General features: G+C 35.6%; 1 protein-coding gene across 1 annotated transcript in view; it reads left to right on the forward strand.

Moving 5' to 3' along the window:
- The window catches only part of SNTG1 (syntrophin gamma 1), an 895,276-nt gene that overhangs the window by 824,804 nt on the left and 47,399 nt on the right, over nucleotides 1–23,073 (forward strand). The gene's annotated exons all lie outside the window — the stretch shown is intronic.

The raw sequence follows: 23,073 nt of genomic DNA on the forward strand, positions 1-23,073 counted from the left end.
ATTCATTAACTTCTTTATATCCATCTTTGGGGTATCCTACTGACAGCCAAGGATTCATGCTTCATATTAAAAAATGTATCAAACCTCTTTCATATGACTCTAATACACATTCTTATAGCCAGAGGAACTTTATTATGCTTTATTTAAAATAATGAGCTTTTAAAATCTGTTCACTCTTAAAAGTACATCTAGTTGAAATAGCAAATTCCTGGTTAATAGTGTAATTACTATATAGAAAATGTCATTTCAAATTTATAATTATAATTTGGGAATTTCAAAACCTTTCATTTTATAGCTAAGCAAAGCTAGAAATAAAGTATCTTGTAAAACTACACAGTAGGTTAATGTCAATGCGTGCTACAAATGGTGAGGTACTTTGGCAGACATTTTCTCTCTATTTGTTACAGGTGTCTTTATTTATTTTAACACAAAAATAATTTTATGTCCTTATGTTCCCCCAAACATTATATTAATTGCATTTTCCATGTATTTACATAATACTCATGAGAATTATTTTAGTGCAAAATGTTTAGAATTTTCATTTTTTTGATATTCATTAATAAGGTGTTTAACATATTCCTTTACAGTTTATATATTGTATGTCCTTACTATTAATTTTTATAAATGGAATTTCTGAATCAAATAATATTAACATTTTAAGAGTTTAAAATATATATCTAAAATTTCACACTGTCACAAGCAATGTTATGTAAATATTTTTTCCACATAATCTTACTAGCTTTAGTTAGTATAATTTTCAGTGATCTTTACTAATATAATGATTGAAAAAAACAGTCTCTGCAATATTAATGCACTCTTCTTGATTTCTAGTGAGATTAAACAAGTTCTCCTATGGTTGTTAACAAAAATAATTATTTTTTCCTTTTTTAAAAATAACATCTTTCTGCAATTTTTTTTTTAACTTTTTCAACTTTTATTTTAGATAGAGGAGGCAAATGTGCAGGTTTGTTACATGGGAATTTTCATGATGCTGAAGTTCAGGGTATGGATCCTGAGAGAGACAGGTATCAATTTACACATATACATACATATTTATATATATAAAAAACCATACAATGTGTCATGTTAAACAATTGTACAATTCAGTGGCATTAATTAATTTACACCACTGTATAATCATTACTACTACCTGTTCATCATCTGAAACAGAAACTCTCTATTAAGCAATAATTATTCATTCTTCCTGCCCTACATATTGGATTTTTAAAATGATCTAATTATATGCTGTACACAAGAGGCTAATATTAGATCTAAAGACACAGATAGTGTAAAAGAGAAATGACGAGAAAATATATTCCATGCAAATGATAGCCCAAAAATGTTAAATTTCTAAACGAATATTAGAAAAAAATAGACTTTAAGTCATTATTACAAAAGGAACAGAAGGATATTGTATGTTGAAAAAAAGGTTAATTCAACAATCAGATACAACGATAGTAAACATGCGTCAAACATCAAAGCCCCAAAATAGATAAAGGAAATATTGACAGAATTGGAGGGAGAAATGGTTACTCTATAATAATAATTGGAAATTTTTATACCACACATAAAGGATAGAATTAACAACCAGACAGAAGACCAACAAGGAAATAGACAACTTGAACGGTACTATTATTTTCAATCTAATCCCTGGCCAGTTATTTTCTGGATACAGAGAAACTGACTCTAAAGTATCTGTAGAAAGAAAAAGTTCAGGAATCATCAACAAAATATTGAAGGATAAGAACAAAAATATAAGACTGGTACTATATGACTTCAGGACTTTCTATAAAGATACAGTAATCAAGATAGTGTGGTTTTGGTAAAAAAATAGACAAATACATCAATGGAAGAGAATAGAATGACCAGAAATAGACCCACATAAGTATCTAGTTTTTATCTTTTTATTTTAATTATTGTGAGTAGATAGTAGGCATATATATTTATGTGGCACATGAGATGTTTTGATACAGGCATACAATGTGAAATAATCATGTCACAGAGAATAGTGACCCACATAAATATAATTAAGTTATCTTTGACAAAGAACCAAGAACAATACAATAGAGAAAAAAAAAAACTAGACTTTTCAACAAATGGTAATAAAATAACTGGACATCCACAAGCAGAAAGATAAATAATTTTACAGTCTTGACAGCTTTTCCAAAAATTAGTTCAAAATGGATTAATTCAAAATGGATTAGATCTAAATGTAAATGAGTGAATGAAATGTAAGTGAAAAACTATACAACGTATAGAAGATAACACAGGAGAAAATCAAGATGACCTTGGATTTGAGAATTTGTTTTTAGATACAACACCAAAGTCAGAAGTCACAAAAGAAACGACTGATAAGTTAGACTTAAGTGTCAAGAGGATGAGATGGCAAACCACAGACCAGAAGAAAATATTTGCAAAAGACATATTGGATAAAGGATGCTACCAAAATATACAAATAGCTTTTAAAAATTAATAAGGAATAAAAAGCCAGCTTGATTAAAAAAATAAACCATGCCCTTAACAGACACCACACCAAAGATTATATTCAGATAAAGAATAAACATGTGAATAGATCTAACCAAGGAGGTGAAAGACCTCTACAATGGGAATTACAAACCACTGCTCAGTAAATCAGAGGTGACACAAATAAATGAAAAAACATTCCATGCTCATGGATAGGAGGAATTAATATCAGTATAATGGCCATACAGCCGTAAGCAATTTATAGATTCAATGCTATTCCTATTAAATTATCATTGAGATTGGAACCAAAAAAGAACCCAAATAGCTAAGCCAATCCAAACCAAAAAAAAAAAAAAAAAAACCACACACACACACACACACACACACATGCATACACACAAAACCACAAACTGGATTGGTGGCCAAATAGGAATAGCTCTAGTCTGCAGTTCCCAGTGAGATCAACACAGTGGGTGGGCGATTTTTGCATTTCCAACTGAGGTACCCAGTTCATCTCACTGGGACTGGTTAAACAGCGGGTGCAGCCCACAAAGGGTGAGCTGAAATAGGGTGGTGCGTCACCTCACCTGGGAAGTACAAGGGGTCAGGGAACTCCTTCCCATAGCCGAGGGAAGCTGTGAGGGACTGTGCCGTGAAGAACAGTTCATTCTGGCCCAACTGTTCACTCCCCTGGAAAGGCGGCTCAAGCAAAGGAGTCAAGCGGTCTTGCTCAGTGGATCCCACCCCAGGGAGCCCAGCAAGCTAAGATCCACTGGCTTGAAATTCTCACTGCCAGCACAGCAGCCTGAAGTCAATCTGGAATGCTTGAACTTGGTGGGAGGAGGTGTGTCTACCATGAGGCATGAGTAGGTGATTTTCCCCTCACAGTGTAAACAAAGCCTCCAGGAATTTCAAACTGGGCAGTGCCCACTACAGCTTGGCAAAACTGCTGTAGCTAGACTGCCTCTCTAGATTCCTCCTCTCTGGGTAGGGCATCTCTGAAAGAAAGGCAACAACCCCAGTCAGGAGCTTATAGATGAAACTCCCATCTCCCCAGAACAGAGCACTTGGGGAAAGGGGCAGCTGTGGGCACAGCTTCAGCAGAATTAAACGTTCCTGCCTGCAGGCACTGAAGAGAGCAGCAGATCTCCCAGCACAGCAATTGAGTTCTGCTAAGGGACAGACTGCCTCCTCAAGTGGGTCCCTGACCCTTGTGCCTCCTGACTGGGAGATAGCTCCCAGCAAGAATCAACAGACACCTCGTTCAGGAGAGCTCCAGTTGGCATCTGGCAGGTGCCCTTCTGGGACAAAGTTTTCAGAGGAAGGAAAAGGGAGCAATCTTTGCTGTTCTGCATCCTCCATTGATAATACCCAGGCAAACAAGGGTCTGGGGTGGACCTCCAGCAAACTCCAGCAGACGTGCAGAAGAGAGGCCTGACTGTGAGAAGGAAAACTAACAAATAGGAAGGAATAGCATCAACATCAACAAAAAGGACGTCCACAGAAAATCCCCAACTGAAGGTCACCAATATCAAAGACCAAAGGTGGATAAATCCACAAAGATGAGGAAAAAACAGTGCAAAAAGGCTGAAAATTCCAAAAACCAGAATTCCTCTTCTCCTCCAAAGGATCTCAACTCCTCACCAGCAAAGTAACAAAACTGAATGGAGAATGAGTTTGATGAATTGACAGAAGTACACTTTAGAAGATGGGTAATAACAAACTCTTGTAATCTAAAGAACAAACTCTTGTAATGCTCCAATCTAAAGGAGCATGTTTTCACCCAGTGAAAGGAAGCTAAGAACTTTGAGAAAAGGTTAGAGGAATTGCAAACTAGAATAACCAGTTTAAGGAACACAAATGACCTGATGGAGCTGAGAAACATAGCACGAGAACTTCGTGAGGCATACACAAGTATCAATAGCCAAATGAAGCAGAAGAAAGGATGTCAGAGATTAAAAATCAACTTAATGAAATAAAGTGTGAAGACAAGATTAGAGAAAAAAGAATGAAAAGGAATGATCAAAGCCTCCAAGAAATATGGAACTATGTGAAAAGATGAAACCTACGATTGATTGGTGTACCAGAAAGTGATGGGGAGAACGGAATCAAGTTGGAAACACTCTTCAGGATAATATCCAGGAGGACTTCCCCAACCTAGCAAGATAGGCCAACATTCAAATTCAGGAAATACAGAGAACACCACAAAGATACTCCTCAAGAACAGCACCCCAAGACACATATCATCAGATTCACCAAGGTTGAAATAAAGGAAAAAATGTTAAGTGCAGCCAGAGAGAAAGGTGAGGTTACCCACAAAGGGAAGCCCATCAGACTAACAGTGGATCTCTCTGCAGAAACCCTACAAGCCAGAAGACAGTGGGGGCCAATATTTAACATTCTTAAAAAAAGGATTTTCAACCCAGAATTTCATATCCAGCCAAACTAAGCTTCCTATCCAAAGGAGAAATAAAATCCTTTACAGACAAGCAATTGCTGAGAGATTTTGTCACTACTAGGCCTGTATTACCAGAGCTCCTGAAGGAAACACTAAATACGGAAAGGAAAAAGCAGTACCAGCCACTGCAAAAACATACCAAATTGTAAAAATCATCTACACTTTGAAGAAACTGCAGCAACTAATGGGAAAAATAACCAGCTAGCATCATAACGACAGGATCAAATTCACACATAACAACATTAACCTTAAATGCAAATGGGCTAAATGCCCCAATTAAAAGACACAGACTGGCACACTGGATAAAGAGTCAAGACTTATCAGTGTGCTGTATTCAGGAGACCCATCTCACATGTAAAGACATATATAGGCTCAAAATAAAGGGATGGAGATATATTTACCAAGCAAATGGAAAGCAAAATAAATAATAAATAAATAAATAAATAATAAATAAAAAGCAGTGGTTGCAATCCTAGTCTCTGAAAAAACAGACTTTAAACCAACAAAGATCAAAAAACACAAAGAAGGGCATTACATAATGGTAAAGGAATCAATACAACAAGAAGAGCTAACTCTCCTAAATATATATGCACTCAATACAGGAGCACTCAGATTCTTAAAGCAAGCTCTTAGAGACGTACAAAGGGACTTAGACTCCCACACAATAATAGTGGAATATTTTAACATCCCACTGTCAATATAAGACAGATCAATGAGAGAGAAAATTAACAAGAATATTCAGGACTTGAATCAGCTCGGACCAAGTGGACCTAATAGACATCTACAGAACTCTCAACCCCAAATCAAAAGAAGATACATTTTCAGCACCACATCACTCTTATTCTAAAATTGGCCATATGATTGGAAGTAAAACATTCCCCAGCAAATGCAAAAGAAAGGAAATCATGACAGTCTCTCAGACCACAGTGCAATAAAATTACAACTCAGGATTAAGAAACTCACTCAAAACCGTACAACTACATGGAAACTGAACAACCTGCTCCTGAATGACTACTGGGTAAATAATGAAATTTAGACAGAAATAAATAAGTTATTTGAATCCACTGAGAACAAAGATACAACGTACCGGAATCTCTGGGAGGCAGCTAAAGTGGTGTTTAGAGGGAAATTTATAGCACAGAATTCCCACTGGAGAAAGCGGGAAAGATCTAAAATCAATATCCTATCAGCACAATTAAAAGAACTAGAGAAGCAAAAGTAAACAAATTCAAAAGCTCGCAGAAGACAAGAAAAACTCAGATCAGAGCAGAAATGAAGGAGATAGAGATGTGAAAAACCCTTCAAAAAATCAATGAATCCAGGAGTTGGTTTTTTGAAAAGAGTAATAAAATAGATAGACCACTAGCCAGACTAATAAAGAAGAAAAGAGAAAAGAATGAAGTAGAAACAATTAAAAAAAAAGGGGATATCACCACCGATCCCACAGAAATACAAACCACTACCAGAGAATACCATAAACACCTCTATTTAAATAAACTAGAACATCTAGAAGAAATGGATAAATTCCTGGACACAAATGCCCTCCTAAGACTAAACCAGGAAGAAGTCAAATCCCTGAATAGACCAATAACAAGTTCTGAAATTGAGGTAGTAATTAATAACCTACCAACCAAAAAAAGCACAGGACCAGACGAATTTACAGCTGAATTCTACCAGAGGTACAAAGAGGATCTGGTACCATTCCTTCTGGAACTATTTCAAAAATAGAAAGAGAGGGACTCCTCCCTAACTCATTTTATGAGTCCAGCATCATCCTGATAGCAAAACCTAGCAGAGACACAACAAAAAAAGAAAATTTCAGGCCAATATTTCTGATGAACTTCCATGTGAAAATCCTCAATAAAATAGTGGCAAACGAAATCCAGCAGCACATCAAAAAGCTTATCCACCATCATCACATCAGCTTCATCCGTGGGACACAAGGCTGTTTCAACATATACAAATCAATAAACGTAATCCATCACATAAACAGAATCAATTACAAAAAGCACATGATTATCTCAGTAGATGCAGAAAAGGCCTTCAACAAAATTCAACACCCTTCATGCTAAAAACTCTCAGTAAAATAAATATTGATGGAAAGTACCTCAAAATAATAAGAGCTATTTATGACAAACTCACAGCCAGTATCATACTGACTGGGCAAAAGCTGGAAGCATTCCATTTGAAAACTAGCACAAAGTCAGGAAACAACAGGTGCTGGAGAGGATGTGGAGAAATAGGAACACTTTTACACTGTTGGTGGGATTATAAACTAGTTCAACCATTATGGAAAACAGTATGGCGATTCCTCAAGGATCTAGAACCAGAAGTACCGTATGATCCAGCCATCCCATTACTGGGTATATACCCAAAGGATTATAAATCATGCTGCTATAAAGACACATGCACACGTATGTTCATTGCGGCACTATTCACAATAGCAAAGACTTGGAATCAACCCAAATGTCCATCAGTGAAAGATTGGATTAAGAAAATGTGGCACATATACACCATGGAATACTATGCAGCCATAAAAAAGGATGAGTTTGTGTCCTTTGTAGGGACATGGATGCAGCTGGAAACCATCATTCTTAGCAAACTATCACAAGAACAGAAAACCAAACACCGCATGTTCTCAGTCATAGGTGGGAACTGAACAATGAGATCACTTGGACTCGGACTCGGGAAGGGGGACATCACACACCGGGGCCTATCATGGGGAGGGGGGAGGGGGGAGGGATTGCATTGGGAGTTATACCTGATGTAAATGACGAGTTGATGGGTGCTGACGAGTTGATGGGTGCAGCACACCAACATGGCACAAGTATACATATGTAACAAACCTGCATGTTATGCACATGTACCCTAGAACTTAAAGTATAATAATAATAAAAAAAATTAAAAAACAAGAAAATTAAAAAAAAAAAAAAAAAAGAAAACTAGCACAAGATTAGGATGCCCTCTCTCTCCACTCCTATTCAACGTAGTTTTGAAAATTCTGGCCAGGGCAATCAGGCAAGATAAAGAAATAAAGCGTATTCATATAGGAAGAGAGGAAGTCAAATTGTCTCTGTTTGCAGATGACATGATTATATATTTACAAAACCTCTTTTCCCAGCCCCAAATCTCCTTAAGCTGAGAAGCAACTTCAGCAAAGCCTCAAGATACAAAATCAATGTGTAAATATCACAAGCATTCCTATACACCAATAATGTGCAAACAGAGAGCCAAATCATGAGTGAACTTCTATTCACAGTTGCTACAAAAAGAATAAAATATCTAGGGATACAATTTACAAAGGATGTGAAGGACCTCTTTAAGGAGAACTACAAACCACTGCTCAGTGAAATAAAAGAGGATACAAACAAATGGAAAAACATTCCATGCTCATGGATAGGAAAAATCAATATCGTGAAAATGACCATACTGCCCAAAGTAATTTATAGATTCAATGCTATCCTCATCCAGCTACCATTGACTTTCTTCACAGAATTAGAAAAAACTACTTTAAATTTCGTATGAAACCGAAAAAGCGCTCACATAGCCAGGACAACCCTAAACAAAAAGAACAAAGCTGGAGGCATCGTGCTACCTGACTTCAAACTATACTATAAGGCTACAGTAACAAAAACAGCATGGTACTGGTACCAAAACAAATATATAGACCAATGGAACAGAAAAGAGGTCTCAGAAATAACACCACACATCTACAACCATCAGATCTTTGACAAACCTGACAAAAACAAGCAATGGGAAAAGGATTCCCTATGTAATAAATGGTGCTGGGAAAACTGGCAAGCCATAAGCAGAAAACTGAAACTGGACCCCTTCTTTACACCTTATACAAAAACTACCTCAAGATGGATTAAAGACGTAAACATAAGCCATAAAACCATAAAAACCCTAGAAGAAAACCTAGGTAATACCATTCAGGACATAGGCATGAGCAAAGACTTCATGACTAAAACACAAAAAACAATAGCAACAAAAGCCAAAATTGACAAATGTGATCTCATTAAACTATAGAGCTTTTGGACAGCAAAAGAAACTATCATCAGATTGAACAGGTAACCTACAAAATGGGAGAACATTTTTACAATCTATCCATCTCAAAATGGGCTAATATCCAGAATCTACAAGGAACTTAAACAAATTTATAAGAAAAAGACAAACAACCCCATAAAAAAGTGGGTAAAGTATATGAATAGACACTTCTCAAGGAAGACATTTATGTAGCCAACAAGCATAGGAAAAAAAGCTCATCATCATTGGTCTTTAGAAAAATGCAGATCAAAACCACAATGACATACCATCTCACACCAGTTAGAATGGTGATCATTAAAAAGTCAAGAAATAATAGATGCTGGAGAGGATGTGGAGAAATAAGAATGCTTTTACACTGTTGGTGGGAGTGTAAATTAGTTCAGCCATCGTGGAAGACAGTGTGGCGATTCCTCAAAGATCTATAACCAGAAATACCATTTGATGCAGCATTCCATTACTGGGTATATACTAGATGTGGAGCTAGGGGAGGAATAGCATTAGGAAAAAACTTAACATAGATAACAGATTGATGGGTGCAGGAAACCATGATGGCATTGTGTATCCCAGAACTTAAAGTAAAATAAAAAAATAAAATAAATACAAACAGGGGGCATCATGTTACCTGACTTTAAACAGGGCTATAGTAACCAAAACAGCATGGCACTGGTACAAAACCAGACACATATACCAGTGGAACAGAATGGGGAACCCAGAAATAAGGCCACATACTTACAAATATTTCATCTTTGACAAATCTGACAAAAACAATCAATGGGGTAAGGATTCCCTGTCCAATTAATGATTCTGAGATAACTGACTGGCCAGCTGCAGAACAAATTGGACTCCATTTTTTGCATCATATACAAAAATTAACTCAAGATATATTAAATATTTAAATGTAGAACCCAAACTATAAAAACTCTGGAATACAGCCTAGGCAATACCATTCTAGACATAGGAATGGGCAAAGATTTCATGATGAAGATGCCGAAAGCAATTACAATAAAAGCAAAGATTGGAAAATGGGGTCTAATTAAACTAAAAAGTTTCTGTACAGCAAAAGAAACTATCAACAGAGTGAACAGACAACTTACAGAATAGGAGAAAATTTTTGCAAACTGTCTGTCTGACAAAGGTCTAATATCCAGCATCTACAAGGAACTTAAACAAATTTACAAGATAAAAACAGCCTTATTAAAATGTGGGTGAAGGAAATGAACACACTTTTCGAAAGAAGACATACATGTGGCCAAAAAACATAAAAAAAGAAAAACCTCAACATCACTGATTATTAGAGAAATGCAAATCAAAACCACAATGAGATGCCATCTCACACCCACCAGAATGGCTACCATTAGAAACAAAACAAAACACAAATGATGCTGACAAAGTTGTAGAGAAAAAGGAAAGCTTTTACCTGGTTGGTGGGAGTATAAATTAGTTTAACCATTGTGGAAGACAGTGTGTTAATTCCTCAAAGACCTAAAAATAGAAATATTATTTAACCCATCAATCCCATTACTGGGTATATACTCAAAGGAATATAGATTGTTCTATCATAAAGAGATGCACAAGCATGTTCACTGCAGCACTATACACAATAACAAAGACATGGAGTCTATCTAAATGCCCATCAATGGTAAACTAGATAAAGAAATTGTGATGTATATACACCATGCAACCCTAGGCAGCCATAAAAAAGAATGAGATCATTTACATTGCAGGGAGATGGATGGAGCTGGAGGCCATGATCTTTAGCAAACCAATACAAGAACAGAAAACCAAATACCACATGTTCTCGCTTACAAAGAGGAGCTAAATGAAGAGACCACAAGGTCACATCGAGAAGAACAACATACACTGAAGCCTATCAGAGGATGGAGGTTGGGAGGAGGGAGAAGAGCAGGAAAAATAACTATTGGGTACTAGGCTTAATACCTGGGTGACAAAATAATCTGTACAAAACTCCTCCATGATATAAGTCTACCCATATAACAAACCTTCATATGAACTTTTTTTTTTTTTTTTTTTTTTTTGAGACAGAGTCTTACTCTGTCACCTAAGCTGGAGTGCAGTGGTGAAATCTCAGCTGATTGTAACACTCACCTTCTGGGTTCAAGCAATTCTTAATTCTTGGACCTCAGCCTCCCAAGTAGCTGGCATTACAGGTGTGCACCACCAGGCTTGGCTACTTTTTGTATTTTTAGTAGAGATGGGGTTTTGCCATGTTGGCCAGGCTGGTCTTAAAGTCCTGACCTCAGGTGATCCTCCCACATTCACTTTCCAAGTGTTGGAATTTTTTTTTACAGACATGAGCCACTGCACCTGGCCGAGTACTCCTGAACTTAAAATAAAAGTTAAATGTAAGAAAAAGATAGTTGAACAGTTTCTCACATAACAAAACATTCTGTTACCATACAAATCTTATCACATGGTATTTACTCAGAGTAGCTAAAAAGCTATGTCCTCACAAAAGTCTGCACACGGATATTTAGAGCAATTGTATTCATAATTGCCCAAACATGGAAACAACCAACATTCTTTAGTATGTGAATGGATAACTCAATTATGGTATATCTAGAAAATGGAATATTATTGAGCACCAAAAAAAAAAAAAAAAAAAGCCGTGAAATGGCATGATGGAAACAAATGCACATTACTAAGTGAAAGAAGTCAATTGGAAAGGATTATATACTGTATGATTCCAACTATATCAGATTCTGGAAAAGGCAAAACTATGAAGATGGAAAAAGACAAGTGATTACCAGTGATTGTGGGAAACAGAGGAATGAGTAGGTTTGTGCACAGAGGATTTCCAGGACAATGAAACCACTCTGCAAGATACTGTAATGATAGATAAATGTTATTATACATTTGTCAAAATCAATAGTATTTATAATACCAAAACTGAACCCAAATGTAAACTTAGGACTTTGAAGGATAATGATGTCAACATAGGTTCATAGATTGTCACAAATGTGCCACTTTGTATCTTTTGCGTATTATTTCTGTGAACATGAAACTGCTCTAAAAATAAAATCTATGATTAATTTAAAAAATCATACACACACTATTAACTAACTGGATCTAACAGACATATAGATGACACTCCACCCAACCACAGTTGAATACACAATTTTCTGAAGGGCACATGGGACATTCTTCAGATTATACCATGTGTTAAGACATAAAATATGTCATGATAGATCTTAAATGATTGAAATAATACAAAATATCTTTTCTGCTCACAATGGAATGAAACTAAAAATCAATACTAGTAGAAACACTGGATAATCCAGAAAGATATGGAAATCAACACCGTCCTGTCAACTGGATAAAGAAGAAATCATAAAACAAATTAGAAAATATTTAGAGGAAAATGAAAGTGAAACACAAACATATCAAAATATATGAGACAAAGTGAAAGCGTACTAAAAGGGAAACTTACAGGAGTATAAGTATATACATTAAAAAAGAGGATGAAAACAAAAACTCATCTAAAAATAAGACACATCACAAATCAGTGACCCAACATTACATCTTAAGAAAGTAGAAAAAGAAGAGTAGACTGAAAGCTAGCTAGAAAGGTGAAACAATAAAGATTATTATTGGAAAAAATAAATAGATACTAGAAGAGTAATGAAGAAAAAAATCAACAAAATTAAAGCTTGGTTCCTTGAAAAGATCAACAAAATTTGTAAGTCTTTAGCCTAACTGTCTCAACAAGAAGACCCAAATTACTAAAATCAGAAAAAAAGAGAAGAGACATTTTGATAACACTGTAAAAATAAATGCATTAAGAGATAATTTTATGAGCTATTGCATTTCAGAAATTTGATAACCTAGATGAAATGGATAAATTCCTGGAAATATACACACTGTGAAATGTGAATGAATCTACAGCTATTTAGGGGATTGAATCCACAATCATAAATCTCTCAACAGAGAAGAGGCCTGGACCACATAGCTTTATTGGTGAATTACCAACCATTAAAAAAACCAAAGTTATTCTCAAATTCTTACAAAAAAAAAAAATTGAAGAGGTGGGAATGCTTTGTAAGTCATTCTGTGAGGCCAACATTACCTTGACACCAAAGCTAGAAGATACTGCAAGAAAAGAAAACAGTAGCGTAATATTCCTAATGAATATTAACGAAAAAAAATTCTCAACAAAATACTAACAAACAGAATTCAGCAACATATTAAAAGGATTATACATCATGGTCAAGTAGTATTTATTAATGAAATTCAAGGAAGTTTCAATATATGTAAATCAATCAATGTAATATTACACCTTAATAGAATTAAGGTTAAATGAAAACACAATAATCTTCTCAATTAATATAGAAAAATACACTTGTCAAAATGCATCAACCTTTACCGAAAAACTTAATAAACTAGGAAGAGAAGGAAATTTGAAATATGACAAAAAGATCCACAGACAACATTATTTCCAATGATGAAAGACTGAAGGTTTTCTCCTAAAATCAGGAACAAGAATACTTGATTTGACTTCTTCTGTTTGACATGGTATTATTGACAGTTTTAGCCAGAGGTATTAGGCAAGAAAACAAAAGCCAAAAAATTGAAAATAAGTAGTAAAATTATCTCTGTTCACAGATGACATGATCTCTCATGTAGACAACCACACACACACACACACACACACCCCAGATGTATAAGGCCTTTCTTGGATTGGTATAAAGAAATACCTGAGACTGGGTAATTCATAAAGGAAAGAGGTTTAATTGGCTTACTGTTCTTCAGGCTATACAGGAAGCACAGTGCTGGCATCTGATGGTTTCTAGGGAACTCTCAGGGAGTTTTTAGTCATGGTGGAAGATGAAGTGGGAGCAAGCATGTCACATGGTGAAAGTAGGAGCAGAGAGCAGAGAGAGGAGGCGACAAACTTTGTGTGTGTGTGTGTGTGCGTGTGTGTGTGCTTTTCTCTTACTTTTTTCTTCTGGCTTATTTGTTTATTTATTTGTTTATTTATTTATTTATTTTTTATTATTATACTTTAAGTTCTAGGGTACATGTGCATAACGTGCAGGTTTGTTACATATGGATACTTGTGCCATGTTGGCGTGCTGCACCCATCAACTCGTCAGCACCCATAAACTCGCATTTACATCAGGTATAACTCCCAATGCAATCCCTCCCCCCTCCCCCCTCCCCATGATAGGCCCCAGTGTATGATGTTCCCCTTCCTGCGTCCAAGTGATCTCATTGTTCAGTTCCCATCTATGACTGAGAACATGCGGTGTTTGGTTTTCTGTTCTTGCGATAGTTTGCTGAGAATGATGGTTTCCAGCTGCATCCATGTCCCTACAAAGGACACAAACTCATCCTTTTTTATGACTGCATAGTATTCCATGGTGTATATGTGCCACATTTTCTTAATTCGGTTGGAAAAAACTGCTTTAAAGTTCATATGGAACCAAAAAAGAGCCCACATTGCCAAGACAATCCTAAGTCAAAAGAACAAAGCTGGAGGCATCACACTACCTGACTTCAAACTATACTACAAGGCTACAGTAACCAAAACAGCATGGTACTGTTACCAAAACAGAGATATAGACCAATGGAACAGAACAGAGTCCTCAGAAATAATACTACACATCTACAGCCATCTGATCTTTGACACACCTGAGAGAAACAAGAAATGGGGAAAGGATTCCCTATTTAATAAATGGTGCTGGGAAAATTGGCTAGCCATAAGTAGAAAGCTGAAACTGGATCATTTCCTTACTCCTTATGCGAAAATTAATTTAAGATGGATTAGAGACTTAAATGTTAGATCTAATACCATAAAAACCCTAGAAGAAAACCTAGGTAATACCATTCAGGACATAGGCATGGGCAAGGACTTCATGTCTAAAACACCAAAAGCAATGGCAACACATTTTTAAATGATCAGATTTCTTGTGAACCCAGTGTGAGAGCTCACTTATTGCCAAGGGGATGGCCCAAGCCATTCATGAGTGCAGATCATTCAGAGACCTGCCCCCATGATCCACACACCTCCTATAAGGCCCCTTCCAAATACTGGGATTAGATTTCAACAGGAGATTTGTGTGGGGACAAATATCCAAACTAAATAACCGCACAAAACCTGTTTTAGCTAATACATAATAGTAGCAAAGTCACAGTATACAAAATCAGCACACACAAAAAAAGAATTGTGTATCTATACACTAACAATGAATAATGTGGAAAAGCATTTGAGAAGACAATTTCATTTATAATAATAGAATAAAATAATTGGAAATATACTTAACCAAGTAGATGAAAGTCTTGTATACTAAAATCTACAGAACATTGATGAAAGAAATTAAGTGTATATAAATGAAACAATATCCTGTGTTTATGAATTGAAAGACATATTATTATTAAGATGACAATATGATACAATGCAGTCTTCATCAAAATGTCACCGATGTTTTTCGAAGAAATAGAAAAAGTCCATCTTATAACTAATACAAAATTTTAAGGATCCCTGAATATCCAAAACAATCTTGAAAAATAACAAAGTTCTTTTGACTTCTGATTACAAAACTTATTACAAAGCTATAGTAATTAAAATAATGTTGTCCTGTCACAGAGACTGACATAAAAACTTGGAATGGAATAGGGATCACAGAATGAACCTCACATGTATGGTAAAATGATTTTCAACAAGGGTGCCAAGACCATCCAATGAGGAAAGAGCAGTCTTTTCAACTAATGGTGTTTGTTAATAAAACAAAACATTCACCTGCAAAAGGATAAAGTTAAATCTTTGCCTTACACCATATGCAAAAATTATCTCAAAATGAGTCAAACACTTAACTGTAAGAGTTAAAATGATAAAAATTGTAGAAGAAAGCATGGGGAAAAGCTTCATTACTTTAAATTTGGCAATAATTTATTTGTTATGACAATGAAAGCTCAAGCAACAAAATAAAAGATAGATAAATTGGACAACATTAAAGTGAATGACTTTTGTACATCAAATGGTACTACAACAGAGTGCAAAGGCCATCCACAGAATGGAAAAATGTATTTGCAAATCATATATGTGATAATAGTTAATATCCAAAATATAAAAAATGCTTATACAACTGAGTAACAACGAAACAAGCAACCCAATTCAAAATGGAACAGGAGTAGACATTGCAACAAACAATGTATACAAATGGCCAACAAGCACACAAAAAGATGACCAACATCACTAGCCATTAGTGAAATGTAAGTCAGAACCACAGGAGTTACCACTTTACATTCATTGGGATGGCAAAAATCAGAAAGAAAACAAGCAAAGTTGTTGATGAGGATGTGGAGAACTAGTAACCCTTTCTTTCACATTACTGGTGTAATTATAAAATGATGTAGCCTCTGAAAAACATTTGGGGATTCCACAAAAAGTTGAACATAGGTTACCATATGATTCAATAATGCAGCTTCTCAGTATATACACCAAAGGATTGAAAGCAGGGACTTAAACAGATACCTGTACAGCAATGTTCATAGCAGTATGACTCACAGTTGACAAACGGTGAATGCAACTCAAATGTCCATCAATAAATGAATGGATAAACACAATTGGGATTTTCAGATAATGGAATATTATTTAGCCATGGTGGGCCTTGAAAACCTTATGTTAAGTGAAATCAAAAGCAGAGATGTTTTATGATTCCCCTTAAATGAAACACCTAGAATAGGCAAATTCATAGAGACAGGAAGTAGAATAAAGGGCACCTGGGGTAGTGGGGAAAGATAAGTGAAGACATATGATTAATGAGTACGGAGTTTCTGTTTAGGGTGATAAAAATATTCTGGAAATGGCTAGTGGTAATGATTGCACAACATTGTGAATGTATTTTACGTTCATGAATTATACATGTAAAAATCATTATAATGCTAAATTTTATATTATTTATATTTTACCACACCAAAAGAAAATGCAAATATTCTTTTTATTTTTATAATTGTTAATGTTAAATAATAATCTGAAATTAGAAAAGAAGCAATTATAGGCAATATAAAAATACATGAGTATATTTTACTTAATTTTGACTGTTCTTATACAAATGTTTTAGCAATAAAGTCATCAAGATATGGAGTTTCAGTACTTTAAAGGTCTGCTTTTCTTCACATAGGTCTATGTTGAAATAACCTATCAAATTGTGTTAAGACCACCTACCCCAGTTGAGCGAACACATAACACATCACACTCAAATCACATGCCTGCCTTAAATGAAAACCTCTCAGGGATATCCACTGGCATCATTGACAAAAAACTGTGAGTCCTTTTTGGTTTAAAGAAAATCTTCGGCCCATCTATTCATGAGAAAAACATTGAAAACATTACAATAGGGGCTAGTCTACAAAATACCTGACAGGACTCCTCAAAGTTGTCAAGTACAGTCTGATAAGGAACTGAGAACCTGTCACAGCCAAGTGGAGCCTAAGAAGTCACACTGAATAAATGTAACATGGCACCATAATGGAAAAAGACATTAGGATAAAACTAAAGAAATCTAAATAAATAATGACCCTACTTAACAATCTTCTGATATTAGTTCATTAACTGTGACAAGACACCACACAGATACCAATAATTGGGCAAACTGGGTGTGGGGTGGGTATGAACTTTCTGATTGTCTTAATATTTTTAAGTCATATATATGTATAATATATATATTTACATATAGATATTGTAAATAACATGAAGCATATGTATATCTAATATATAATATTTCCCTGCAAAACATCTTTAGACTTGTAGGATGGGTTCAATGTCATTATGTAGTCAAACAACAAATGCAAGTTTATTTTTTTTTTTAGTGCTTTTGCTCTTCTGCAGATTGTATACTATCTAAACATGCTACCGTGATATTGGATGATGGGGCATAGTCAAAAATCCTTATAGACTTCCGGAAGGAATTTTGATCTAGTAAGCAATGAATTTCCTTATAAAACTATTAGCTCCAGATTAATGCCCCACCTCAGGAATTCTTGGAGCTACAAATCTGGGAAAGTATTATAATGCACTGTAGGCCCATATAAATTGGAAAAGTGTCTCCTGAAAGAGGATAGCAGAAAATATTGACTTCAGTCATGAAGGATTATGTTGCAGTAATTCCTTGCATCTTTCTGAAATGATGCACTAAACTAGTAGAATTGTTCAGATCATGGACTTAAACTTTTCCTTCAGCATGGTACTCATATTCCTCCACATTTGTCAAACTAAGGGTACCTCAAAAATCTAGCATAAATACTACAAGTGTTTTGTGTGCATGAGTGATTTGCTTTTAAAAAATTGGCATATAAAAATTAATATTTAAGAGCACATATAAAGTAAACTGGGGTCTAGGATTCTACCTTATATGCTTATCTTATGTATTAGTTATACAATTAAGGTAACATTTTATTATTTTATATAATCTCCATGTTGAATTTTTGTTTTACTTCTGTTGTCACTTTAATTCTTACATGTTGATCTTGTTTTAGTATTAATTTGTAGAAGAAAAATGACCATATTATAATTGTTCAAACACAAAAATTTTCACCCCTCCCTCCCTCCCTCCCTCCCTCCCTCCTTCCCTTCCTTCCTTCCTTCCTTCCTTCCTTCCTTCCTTCCTTCCTTCCTTCCTTCCTTCCTTCCTTCCTTCCTTCCTCTCCTTTACTCTTTCTCTCTTTCTGACAGGGCTCACTCTATAGTGCAGTGGCATGATCACATCTCACTGTAGTGTCAACCACTGGGTTCAGGTGATTCTCCCATCTCAGTCTCCCAGGTAGCTGGACCTACAGGCACATGCCACCAAGCCCAGCTAACTTTTTGTCTTTTTTGTAGACAGGGTTTCATCACGTTGCCCAAGCTGTGTAAGACAATATTTTTTTAATGTAAGGTACATTTATTCCCCATGTACCAAGATAAAACACACACACACACACACACACACACACACACACACACACACACACATATTATAGAGTTGAAGATGAAAGTTGCAATTTTTTTGTCTGGCATTGTTACCTGTCACCATTAGAATACAAATGTCCAAATGGAGACCATGGGTAATGTCTCCTAATTATAAACTTGTAATATCTAAACTGAAAATATTACCACTAGGAAAAGTTATGCATATGACTATTTACTATAGTTGGAGATATGGGTTCAATGTCATTATGTAGTCAAACAACAAATGCAAGTTTATTTTTTTTTAGTGCTTTTGCGCTTCTGCAGATTGTATGCTATCTAAACATGCTACTGTGATATTGGATGATGGGGCATAGTCAAAAATCCTTATAGACTTCCGTAAGGAATTTTGATATGTTGGCTGGAGATAAACATGTTCTCACTCCTTTTCATTTACCCTTAAATGTATTTATTGGAACCTTTACCAATCTCATTTTCTCAGTGCCAGTGTGAGATAATCTCAGAGAACAGGCATTTTACCAGGAATTACTTTATGTTTTGCTGGGTGAGGGGGTAGTACTTTCTCATTATAAACTCTGCTTAAAGAGGCTAGGACCTTAAGAAATCTGGGTTTTAAGGATCACTGGTGATATATTAAAATTCGTATTCATGAAATGTTTAACTATAACTTTCTCTTCATATGACAGTGTGAATGTATTGACATAAGTGGTAATTTACAGGCATACCTCATGTTATCATACTTTGCTTTATCATCCTTCATGTATACTGTCTTTCACAAATTGCAGGTTTCTGGCAACCCTGCATTGAGCCACTCTATCGGCTGTTTTTCCAACAGCGTGTGCTGACTTTGTATCTCTGTGTCACATTTTGGTAATGCTTACAAAATTTCAAAGCTTTTTAAAATTATACTTGTTATGGTGACCTGTAATTAGTAATATTTCATGTTATTATTGTAATTATTTTGGAGCACCATGAACTGTGCCCATATAAGATGGTGAACAATTTTAACCAAAAAAGTGTGTTCTGACTGCTCCACTGACCAACTGCTCCCCACCTCTCTCCCTGTACTTGTGCCTCCCTATTCCCACAGACACAATAATTTGAAAATCAAGCTAATTAATAATCCTGCAATGGCCTTTCTAAGCATTCAAGTGAAAGACTCACATGCCTCTCACTTTAAATCAAAATCTAGAAATGATTACGCTTGGTGAGAAAGGCGTGTTGAAAACAGAGATAAGCTAAGAGCTGGGCCTCCTGTGACAAACAGTTAAGCAAGTTGTGAATGCAAAGGAAAAGTTCTTGAAGAAATGTAATAGTGCTACTCCAGGGAACACATACATGATAAGAAAGTGAAACAGCTTTCTTGCTGATATGGAGAAAGTTTTTATAGTATGGATAGATAAAACTAGCCACAACATTCCCTTTAGCCGAAGCCTAATCTAGGGGAAGGCTTTCGTTTCAGATCTATGAAAGCTGATAAAGATGAAGAAGCTGAAGAAGAAAAGGTTGAAGCTGGCATAAGTTGGTTCATGAGGTTTAAGGAGAGAAGCCATCTCTATACCATAAAAGTACAATGTGAAGCAGCAAGTGATGATGGAGAAGCTAAAGCAAGTTATCCAGAAGATCTAGCTAAGATCATTGATAAAGGTGGCTACACTAAACAACAGATTTTCAGTGTAGATAAAACAGCCTTATATTGGAGGAAGATGCCATCTAAAACTTTCATAGCTAGAGAGGAGAAGTCAATGTCTGGCTTCAAAACTTCACAGGACAGGCTGCCCCTCTTGTTGGGACCATTGCAGCTGGTGACTAACGTGTAGCCAATTCTCATTTACCATTGTAAACATCCTATGACCCTTAAGAATTATGCTAAATCTACTCTACCTGTGCTCTAAATGGAACATTAAATTCTCCCATCTCAGTCTCCCAGGTAGCTGGACCTACAGGCACATGCCACCAAGCCCAGCTAACTTTTTGTCTTTTTTGTAGACAGGGTTTCATCATGTTGCCCAAGCTGTGTAAGACAATATTTTTTTACATGTTTACAGCATGGTTTACTGAATATGTTAAGCCCACTATTGACACCCACTGCCTCAAGGAAACAATTCCTTTCAAAATAATACGGCTCACTAAAAATGTACCAAATCATCCAAGAACTCTGATGGAGGTGTGTAAGGAGGCTAATGTCTTCCTGTCTGCTAACACAATATCCATTCTGCAGTCCATGAATCAAGGAGTATTTTCAACTTTCAAGTTTTATCATTTAAGAAAGGCACTTTGTAAGTCTATAGATACCATAGATAAAGTGACTCCTCTGATGGATCTTGGCAGTCAATTAAAAACTTTCCAGAAAGGATTCACAATTTTAGATGCCATTATAATATCTATGATTCATGGGAGGAGGTCAAAATATCAACATTAATAGGAATTTGGAATAAGTTAAATCAATTCTAACCCTCATAGGAGACTTGGAGAGGTTCAGGACTTCAGTGAAAGAAGGAAATGCAAATGCAGTGGAAATAACAAGAAAACTAAAATTATAAGTGGAGCCTTGAAGACGTGACTGAATTATTGCAACCTCATGATAAAACTTTAGTGAGTGAGGAGTTTCTTCTTATGCAGGAGCAAAGAAAGTAGTTTCTTCAGATGGAATCTACCCTTTGTGAAAATGCTTTGTGAATATGGTTGAAATAACAACAAAGTATTTAGAATATTACATTAATTTAGTTGATAAGCAGCAGCAGAATTTGAGTGAATTGACTCCAATTCAGAAATTATGTGGGTAAAATGCTATTAGGCTATATTGCGGACTACAGAGAAATATTTCATGAAAGAGAATCGATGCAGCAGACTTCATTGCTGTCTTATTCTGAGAAATTGTCACAGCCACCCCAACCACCACAAATCACCATCCTGATGAGTCAGCAGCCATCAGCATCAAGGCAACCCCCTCCGCCAACAAAAGGACTTATTCTGAGAAATTGTCACAGCCACCCCAACCACCGCAAATCACCATCCTGATGAGTCAGCAGCCATCAGCATCAAGGCAACCCCCTCCACCAACAAAAGGACTATGGCTTACTGAAGACTCGAATGGCTCCTAGCATTTTTTAGTAATAAAGTATATTTTAATTAAGGTATATCCATTGTTTTTTAGGCTTAATGTCATTGTGCACTTAATGGACTACAAGATTGTAACAAACATAATTCGTATGTGCATTGGGAAACCAAACAATTTCTGTGACTCACTTTATTTCAATACTTGCTGTTTCATGGTGGTCTGGAACAAAATCCGCAAAAGTCCTGAGGTATGCCTGTATATACCCCGAGGTATGCCCATATATGCTTTTATCTATCAGATTTTATTCTGAAAAAGATGTGAGACATATACTCTGTTGTTTCTTTACTATTTCATCAGAGACAATAGCTTACATAGGACTGCACTCAGAAAATATTTGACTATATCAGCTATGTTTTGTTGATCTATTTAGAAACCACAAGAAATCATTTAAAAAATATTTGAAACAATAATTTGTAAAAGTATTTTCTATCACATATTTAATGAGGTGAACATATGCTAAGATAAGGTTAAAAAAAACTACATGGCATGTGATCGTGTTTGAACACACATACACAATTTTCTTTAATGATTTATATCTTTGGTATTTTACTTTGGATATGAATGGTTTTAGTTTCAGGACCAAAGAGCGAAGTGCTGCACCTACTCCCAGGAAATATGATTTATGATACAGGATAGACAAAAAATTGTTATAGACAATTCCCACTTATTGTCAATTTAATCTTGTATATATCCTTTTTTGTTATTTGGAAAGGCAACAGATTTCTGTTACTTTCTGCTTCAGGGAATTACATTTCTAGAATATGTTTCCGAAAGAGGCCTCTCTACTTTCCAAGATACTATAGACTGATGCGGATGGCTCTATAAAATGCTTATTCTGAATCTCATGAAAGTACCGTGTCAGCTTTTGTCACAAGTGTTTATTCAAGCTAATATGTCATCTTAATAAAGCTAAAGTTATTAGTTGAACTTCAAGATAAAGCTTCAGAATGATCAATTCAAAATCACCTTATCACTTCTATTGAAAAGGACTCCATGAAACATACAGTTCTTATTGACCGTGCACGTAAGACAAGATACAAAAAACAATTTATTTTTATG

This window comes from Papio anubis, chromosome 8 (assembly GCF_008728515.1).
Source record: "Papio anubis isolate 15944 chromosome 8, Panubis1.0, whole genome shotgun sequence".
Taxonomy (NCBI): domain Eukaryota; kingdom Metazoa; phylum Chordata; class Mammalia; order Primates; family Cercopithecidae; genus Papio; species Papio anubis.